Source organism: Lolium rigidum, chromosome 5 (genome assembly GCF_022539505.1).
Source record: "Lolium rigidum isolate FL_2022 chromosome 5, APGP_CSIRO_Lrig_0.1, whole genome shotgun sequence".
In the NCBI taxonomy this organism is placed as follows: Eukaryota; Viridiplantae; Streptophyta; class Magnoliopsida; order Poales; family Poaceae; genus Lolium; species Lolium rigidum.
In genome coordinates this window covers 183538685-183547449 of record NC_061512.1, presented here as the reverse complement: position 1 = coordinate 183547449, position 8765 = coordinate 183538685, and the positions used below count along the sequence as shown (strand labels likewise).

The window sequence follows — 8765 nt, the reverse complement described above, 5'->3', positions numbered from 1 at the left end:
CCATATGGATACTTTCAGCTTGTTGGTGTCATCGGCGTCTCGGAGGACAACCATCGCACCGGGATACCAATGTTCCTTCTTGGAGTCGTGTAACTGTGGGCCACAAGTGATTTTTTTGTTAGTCTGATGTGGTAACATCAGCAGCCAAACAATGCAACAAATTACAAACATAAATGCTGCTACAACAACTAACATGCCTTTTTTTTTTTTTGATAACAACAACTAACATGCCTGCCTACTAGATTTGACAAGTGACACAGGGAAGTCCTCAGCATTACATTTACGCCAGTTGTGAACGCAAACTGAGATAATAGAAACAAAGATACGCACCGTAATATTCTTTCCTTCATGAGGGCCAGCTTCTCCACAGGCGTGGCAACATGAATAGAAAAGTCAACTCCTTCTCCCATATCAGGACTCCTGTAGAAATTGAAAATCGGCTTGGTGGCCCAGTACACTGTTTGGATAATAGATCTTCAGGTTGTGTAGGAGGAAGACCGTCGTCATGATATTCATTTCCTCTACAACGACCTGGAATTCAGCGGCTTGAACTTCAGCCAACGTGACGCGAAGGTGATATTCATCGTCAAAATAAACAAGGGAGCACAGAGACGATATTCAGTACATGTACTTCCTCAATTTCGTAGCGGTCACTGACGTCTGAAAGGATACATCACGAACAAGAAAATAATGGCCTCAAGATTGTCTTCATGGTATTCCCAAACACAAACACTGCCACAAGAAGCTGCGAGCTGATGAAGACGAAGAAATGCGTCGTCGCTATGCCAAGAATGAGAAGCCCGAGAGCAAACACTAGGGGCCATGACAACATTGCCCATCTGGCTGAGCTTGTTCACAGCGGTTTTGTGTCGGTGAGTGTGTCAGGGCAAGAGCTTTGCGCTCTCTAAATGCGTTCACCTGCAAGAGAAACCATGTGACAATGTTAGGAAACGTATCTTGAGTCAGAAGTCAATGTTAATCCTTAATGGAACATAGATAGTATACTTCAACAAGATCATTACCACCCAGTTCTTCAGAGACCTCTTGCTGACCCTACAGTGCTCCTGCGCTCCTTCAAAAGATGCATAGCTTTGATGGCTTCCTCCTGCCTCATGAAACGCATCAAGTCTGCCAAGTATATGTACCTGCATTATTCAGTCATACCGGTCAAGGATATGTATCAAGAACTTGCCCTATACTTTGAACTATAAAACATTTGGAATACTGAAAATGAGGGCATTTTGGTTAAGAATTCTTGTTCATTTCTGTAATTCAATATCCTCTTTGCAGTGCCAAATTAAACAAAGCAGTGTAGTACATAAATCTAAGGGTTGTTTATCTGATTAGAATCTAGACAATTGGAAATTAAGACGATGTAATTTATAACTAAAAGATAAGGATGCCTATTAAAACACTGCAAAGAAATGCTTACTTGGATCCAGGCTTGGCTACATTCTGGAAGATCTTCTTGGCGGCCACTTGGGCCTCATATTCACTGCGAATCTGCGTCCCTGACTCATCCCCATCTCCTGTTGCCTGCTGAATCTGCTCATCCATTGTGGTGAGCGTCCCAGGCTCGAACAATCTTCATCAACCTCTTCATGTTCCACGCTGAGACGTTCTTCTGATTGAGCCTATGGAGCTTGTCAATGGTGATCCCTTCATCAAGTTCACGTTGTTTTCTCCTTCGACAGCTGACTGCTTCCTTCTCCTTTAGAAATCAAACCCGAGATCCTGATGCTCCTCTGCCCTGATAGGTTCTTGGCTGGCAAGAGCGGCACGGAGCTCTTCCGGGATAGTTGCGCCTGCGCGCTGGAGCTCACGCACCTCGGCAAGTACATAGTCTTCATCGACGAGCTGCGGCCCGGAGAGAGCGTCTCGACGACATATTGGTTGAACAACGCCTCTTGAATCCGATCAAAGTATGTTGAGACATGGAAGGAGGAGGCGAGCACCTTGAGCAGCAGCGTCTTGACAAGCCGGATGAGTGTGGCGGAGCAAGCGAAGAGTATCTTTGTGACATAGGGCAGCACCAGCGTTTTGGTCGGGACGTTCTCGTCGAAGAGGAAGTGCCAGGATGCGAGCACCAGGCCGAGCCGGAAGGCGCGTTCTGCGGCGCCACGCACGCCGTAGACTGAGGTAGAGCACGCGCTTCCGCAGCACGAGGATTGCGCTCGACGCAGAAGACGGCGATCCGGATGACCCAGCCGGAGACGAGGCGGCCGCAGATGAGCACGAAGACGAGCAGCTCCCACCAGAGGGTGCAGCTCCCAGAGCTTCTTCCGCTGCCAGCCTCTTGATGGTGAGACTGCACACCAGCGCCCCGATGATGAGCACCAGGCTGATCCACTGCAGTATGGTGAGCGTGTCAGCTTCCCGCGCTTGAAGTCGTCGGGGATGTCGTCGTCGATGAAGGGGTCGTCCTCCTCCTCCTCCATGGGGCCTGACTTGCCGACGGCGCCGGACTTGTTGCCGGTCTTGCGCCCCGACGGGAACTGGCCGGACCTGCCGGTCATGCGCCCCGACGGGAACTGGCCGGACTTGGGCGGCCGCAGGGCGGACGACTTGCGCGGCTCCTCGTCGATGGCGCGCGCCGAGACCGGCGACTGCGGCGGCGGGTCCATGAGCCGGGAGCGCGTCTTGGCCCGCAGCAGCGGCCCCGCTCCGGCCGGGGTGGCCAGGTATTGGGGCCGCGTATCACCTCGCTGTCATCCGTGGCGCGCCTGCGGCGCGCGGCGCCCGCCGGCGTCGTCGGAGTCGGAGGAAGACGACGAGGAGGAGCTATGTGGTCCTTGAAGGAGACGCGCGCGGCCTCCCGCTCGCGGGACATGGACGGCTGCGAGGACGACCGCCCGATGTCCTCCTCCATCTCCAGGTCGAGGTCGAGGACAGCTCGGCGCGCGGACGCCATCTGCTTGCGGAGGAAGTTCCCTGATGAGGCGCGTGGGCGGGTCCTCGCCGCCGCCCTCCGCCGCGGCGGCGGCGGCGGCGTTGGGCTGTGTTGGATTGAGCGAGGGGGACAGCGGCGGCGACGACGGCGGCGGCTTCGCCGGGCGGTTCTTGAAGCTGAAGTCCTCGACGCGGCGCGCGGGGCCGTCCCCTTTCCCGCCGCCCTCGTTCTTCCAGAAGTCGTGGGTCCCGTCGTCCCAGCCCTTGGTCGGCGAGCTGCCGGCGCTCGACAGCTTCCTGCTCGGCTTCGTCGAGGTGGCGGCGTTCGAGGTCGCATTCCCGGCCGCCGCCGGCGCGCCGACGTCCGCGCCAGGAACGGGGCCGGAGATGGAGAAGGGCGCGGGGCCGTTGCCGTTGCCGTCGATCTTGACGACCACCTCCGCCGCTCGCCGGGGTCCGACAGCAGGTCCTGCTCGCCCGACCGGGACAGCGACCTGGCCGACCCGTAGGACCTCAGGCTGCTCTTGCGCTGCGGCTGGTCCATCGCCGCCGACCAACAAACACCACACACACACACACGCGCGCTGGATCGAGTGTTACTCCTATCCTATCCTACTCCACAAATCAATCGCTCGGGAAAGAATTTAATGGCTGCGCTGCCGTTGCCGGGATAGGGCCGCCGCGTATTGAAGGCGGTGGAGGGTTCGGGAAGAACGTGGAGCAGGAGCAAAGGTGACAACACTTGGCAAGGCGACCGAACCTTTTCGCCGCCGGCCGGTGTTGGAGCTGCGCGCCCGGCGTGCCTTTCTTTTGTAGGCAGCGGCGCCTGTCAGTGGGACAGCGGCGCACCTCGCAAGCTTCACACAGCTACGTGGCACGCTGGTGGTAGCAGAGGAGATTAGACAAATCAGATTTACTGGTAAGTGGAGATTTGGGTGCCATCGTCGCCGAGATTAGCGGCACAGAAGTGGGAGCGCGTCAGCATATTTTGGCAGTAATTAATTGGGAGTAGAAAAATGGCATCCTAATGGCTCATTTGCTTTATAAGATAGGAAAAATATAGAAATATCAAAAAATATAGGATTGAGACTTTTGGGATATCATGCCCATGTGAATCCTACGGTGAGATCGGAGTGTGTCTCATTGTAGTAAAGTAATTTTTCATGAAGTATGACCTGTTTCTTCATAAAGTAATTTCTCAGCCATTGTAATACATGCCTATGTCGTAACCTTTCCAAGATACAACTATATTTAGACATATTTAAAACTTATTTCAGAGCCAAGAGAATATAGGACATATATTGTTGGAATATGCTAGTTCTCAACTAGATGTGAACTAAGTTAGTTCTAAGGGCATCTCCAGCTGATGTGACGCTTTCGGACGTTCAAAGTGTCATGCGGGCGTCCGTTGCGTCGCTGAGAACGAGAAATGGTCGTGCGTCACGTATGCGTCTGGGTTAGCTCCGGCAGTGATGCATTTTCGGCTGAGGCCGAGCAATTAAAAAGATGAAATAGCATCGACTTTGCACGAAATTACAGCCGCAAATTGAGGGCTGAAACAAGTTCATCACACTTTGCGGCTAAATGCGAGGCGCAAAGTGGAGCAAGGGCACAACAAGGCTTGAGCGGCCAATCAAAAAAGTCAAAAGGAGGCCAAGGTCTTGGGCGCATGCGCCGGCAGTGACATCCGGCGTCTCGCGCGCGGTTTCGGCGCGCCTCTTCATGAACCATGCCTGGTGTCGTCGTCGAGCCGCTCAAGTCGGCAAGCATGATCGTTGTGTCTTACGCACGCAATTTGGCCTCGGCGTGCGCCTTTTAGCCTCGATGTCCGGCCTTTGGAAATCGAGGACCTCCTTGCGAGGTTACGGTAGATGGCGGTTGCGGCCTCTTTTCGAGGCGCCTCTTATCGTCCTCACTATGTGACCGGCACGGTTGTCGGCCGGTTATCTTCTCCATGCTCTGCGTGAACACTATGGCACGCGCCTCCGGACAAGATCGGCCTTGGTAGCCTTATGGCCTCGTGGACGGAGTGGAAGGAGCTCGGACGGCCTTGATCGTCGTCTTCGCCGTCGAGGGTGACATTGTCCCATTCTTCTGCTTGGTAGGCCGCAAAAACATCTATTCCCATGTGTTGTTGTCTGTGCCTCCTGTGGGCTGTTTGGAAGCCACTGTGTGTTGCCTGTACATGAGACTTCTCTCAAGGCTGCTGGATACAATCTCATAGCATAAACTAGTGTAATGACGCAAATTGGCTAGCAATGACGCAAATTGTGAATGATGGTTGTATCGTGTTTACCATGTCATGACGCTAGTCTTGCGCATTACAAGTTGTTTAATAGCATGTTCGTACTTGAGTAGAACTGCTTGTCTCTTGTTTGATGTAGTTAGTCTTTTAGGAGAAGACTCTTCCATTCGAGGGCACGTGATGGTAGGACGGGTGCATCCTGTTCTAGTTATCTTTGCTGCAAGACTGGCCCAGCCAGTTTTGCCCTTTGCTGCAGTGTCTATTGATACAATCTTGAAGGTTGTTGCCATTCACGCTTCACACAAACACTTATCCTCGTCGTCGTGAAGCCTTGTGTCCTCGAAGCTCTTGCCCTTCTTCTTCGTGGCAATGTCAGTAGGGCAGTATCATTGGTGACGTCGTCGAGAATGCGTCGACGGACACGGGTGTTAATGCGTTTGTGGGTGGCGAGCCGCGTGGTGTCAGTCTCCTCCGCATCTTGCGTTGGTGGCCAGTCATCATGCGCGCTTTGTCCCGAGCCGATCATCATGACGAAGCCCAGTAGCCGTAGATAATTTCTGGATGCAAAATCATGGCGGTCCTTCCAATAGTCCTACGAATGACCGGACATGGACGCATGACCACCGACACTCCCACAGTGTGAGCTCAATGCCGGAGTGCGTCCATCGTCAGCCCGTGAGGCAGCATATTCGTCAGCAGGATCAGGGGCTGCGGCATACTCTCCTCCACCGGCTTTGGCCCGTCTTACGTGTCGCGCCGGGCAAAGTCACAGCTCTAGGCGTCGGTTGAGATCGGGACACACCCAGGTCAACTACAGCGTGAGGCCGGGAGGGCGAACAGCGACGCCCCGCGTGGCCACAAGAGAGGCGGGAGTTCAGGAAGCAGCTGGTTTCAGGCTGAAAAGGCTGGAAGGCGGCACAATGATCCATACGAAGTGTGCGCTCTGGCTAAGGTCGGATGGAGGGCTACTTGCTTAGCGGCGCGGCTTTGATCTGCATGCGCCGGACACAGCTGGTTGGCGGCCGCGGCAGTCTTGATCTTGGTTCTTGCGCCGCCGCAGCGGTTCCAAACACCACGTTCTCTCCACAAGGAGGCTTTGTTCTTTGCCTCCTTGGCTTTTCCTCCCGGTACTTGCGGTGCCAGCCTACTTCATGTTTCCAGCCTCCCATTCAAACATGGCACTACGAGGGAGTGTGGGCGGCGGCGGGTGCGGGATTGCTCCGCATCCATGGGTAGCTGCAGTGTGATCTGCTCAGCTTCTGGACTGCTCGCGCAGTCTAGTTTCAATTTCGCGGGGGAATGGCGGTGGCGGGAATAATATCGCCCTCTAGCCAGCGGCCGCGGGTCCTACGTCTTTTTCGGCGGACACTATTACATGACAGCTGTTCGTGTCATATTTCACACGTCCGTTGGGAACCCCAAGAGGAAGGTGTGATGCGCACAGCGGCAAGTTTCCCTCGGTTAGAAACCAAGGTTTAATCGAACCAGTAGGAGTCAAGAAGCACGTTGAAGGTTGATGGCGGCGGGATGTAGTGCGGCGCAACACCGAGATTCCGGCGCCAACGTGGAACCTCGCACAACACAACCAAAGTACTTTGCCCCAACGAAACAGTGAGGTTGTCAATCTCACTGGCTTGCTGTAACAAAGGATTAACCGTATTGTGTGGAAGATGATTATTTGCAGAGAAAACAGTAAAACAAGTATTGCAGTAGATTTGTATTTCAGTATAAAAGAATAGACCGAGGTCCACAGTTCACTAGAGGTGTCTCTCCCATAAGATAAAAGCATGTTGGGTGAACAAATTACAGTCGGGCAATTGACAAATAGAGAGGGCATAACAATGCACATACATGACATGATAAGTATAGTGAGATTTAATTGGGCATTACGACAAAGTACATAGACCGCCATCCAACTGCATCTATACCTAAAAAGTCCACCTTCAAGTTATCATCCGAACCCCTCCAGCATTAAGTTGCAAAGCAACGTGACAATTGCATTAAGTATGGTGCGTAATGTAATCAACAACTACATCCTCGGACATAGCGCCAATGTTTTATCCCTAGTGGCAACAAGCACAACACAACCTTAGAACTTTCTCATCATCGTCCCAGTGTCAATGCAGGCATGAACCCACTATCGAGCATAAATACTCCCTCTTGGAGTTAAAAGTAAAAACTTGGCCAGAGCCTCTACTAGAAACGGAGAGCATGCAAGATCATAAACAACACATGTATAATAACTTGATAATTAACATGACATGGTATTCTCTATCCATCGGATCCCGACAAACACAACATATAGAATTACGGATAGATGATCTTGATCATGTTAGGCAGCTCACAAGATCCAACAATGAAGCACAATGAGGAGAAGACAACCATCTAGCTACCTGCTATGGACCCATAGTCCAGGGGTGAACTACTCACTCATCACTCCGGAGGCGACCATGGCGGTGTAGAGTCCTCCGGGAGATGAATCCCCTCTCCGGCAGGGTGCCGGAGGAGATCTCCGGAATCCCCCGAGATGGGATCGGCGGCGCGCGTCTCGCAAGGTTTTCCGTATCGTGGTTTTTTCGCATCGGGGTTTCGCGACGGAGGCTTTAAGTAGGCGGAAGGGCGAGTCGGGGGCCGGACGAGGGGCCCACACCACGGGCGGCGCGGGCCCCCTTGGTCGCGCCGCCATGTGGTTTGGCCACCTCGTGGCCCCACTTCGTATGTTCTTCGGTCTTCTCGGAAGCTCCGTGGAAAAATAGGCCCCCGGGTCTTCGTTTCGTCCAATTCCGAGAATATTTCGTTACTAGGATTTCTGAAACCAAAAACAGCAGAAAACGAGAACCGGCACTTCGGCATCTTGTTAATAGGTTAGTTCCAGAAAATGCACGAATATGACATAAAGTGTGCATAAAACATGTAGGTATCATCAATAATATGGCATAGAACATAAGAAATTATCGATACGTCGGAGACGTATCAACCAACATGAAGTTGATCCCCGGAACAATCCCTTTAGGACTTAATAAACCACACCTTACGCACTACCGGATCATTCAACCCGTTTGTAAGGCCTAACCATGCGGATATCAAACCAATCCTTGAAGAACAAGGAACAACTATAACGGATCAGATCTACTAAATAAAGAACAAGCAAGATGATGCCCTTACACCTAAGATAGGTGTAAGGGCAGCTAGATATCGAGGGGTAGCGTAGCTAAGCAAGTACACCGTGAAAGCATCGACGTCAGCCCTAAAACATCTAAGATAAGGGTGTTGCTCGCCATCAAAAAGGCTTCAACACGAGCAACACCAACAACGAAAAACTGATACTGCCTAGATCGCAAGATGCGATCTAGGCAGCATGTTGCTTACCCGGGAGAAACCCTCGAAACAAGGGGTGGCGATGCGCCTAGATTGATTTGTTGTGAACATGATCGTCCTCCTTTCTCAATAACCCTAGATACATATTTATAGTCCGTAAACTTTCTAACTTGGGAATAAACCCAACTGTGTACGAGCTAAACTCTATCTCTTAATTCTAACCGACACGTAACCTACTATAATTTAAAGATACACGGGCAATCTAGCCCAAACTTCTTATACAAGGCTGGTTCAGGAATATTTTCCATGCATA

General features: G+C 52.2%; 1 pseudogene; it reads right to left on the bottom strand.

Annotated features, from left to right (window-relative positions):
* Positions 1 to 6: 6 nt before the first annotated feature.
* Positions 7 to 3561, bottom strand: LOC124656825 (annotated as a pseudogene).
* Between the last annotated feature and the right edge of the window lie 5204 nt (positions 3562 to 8765).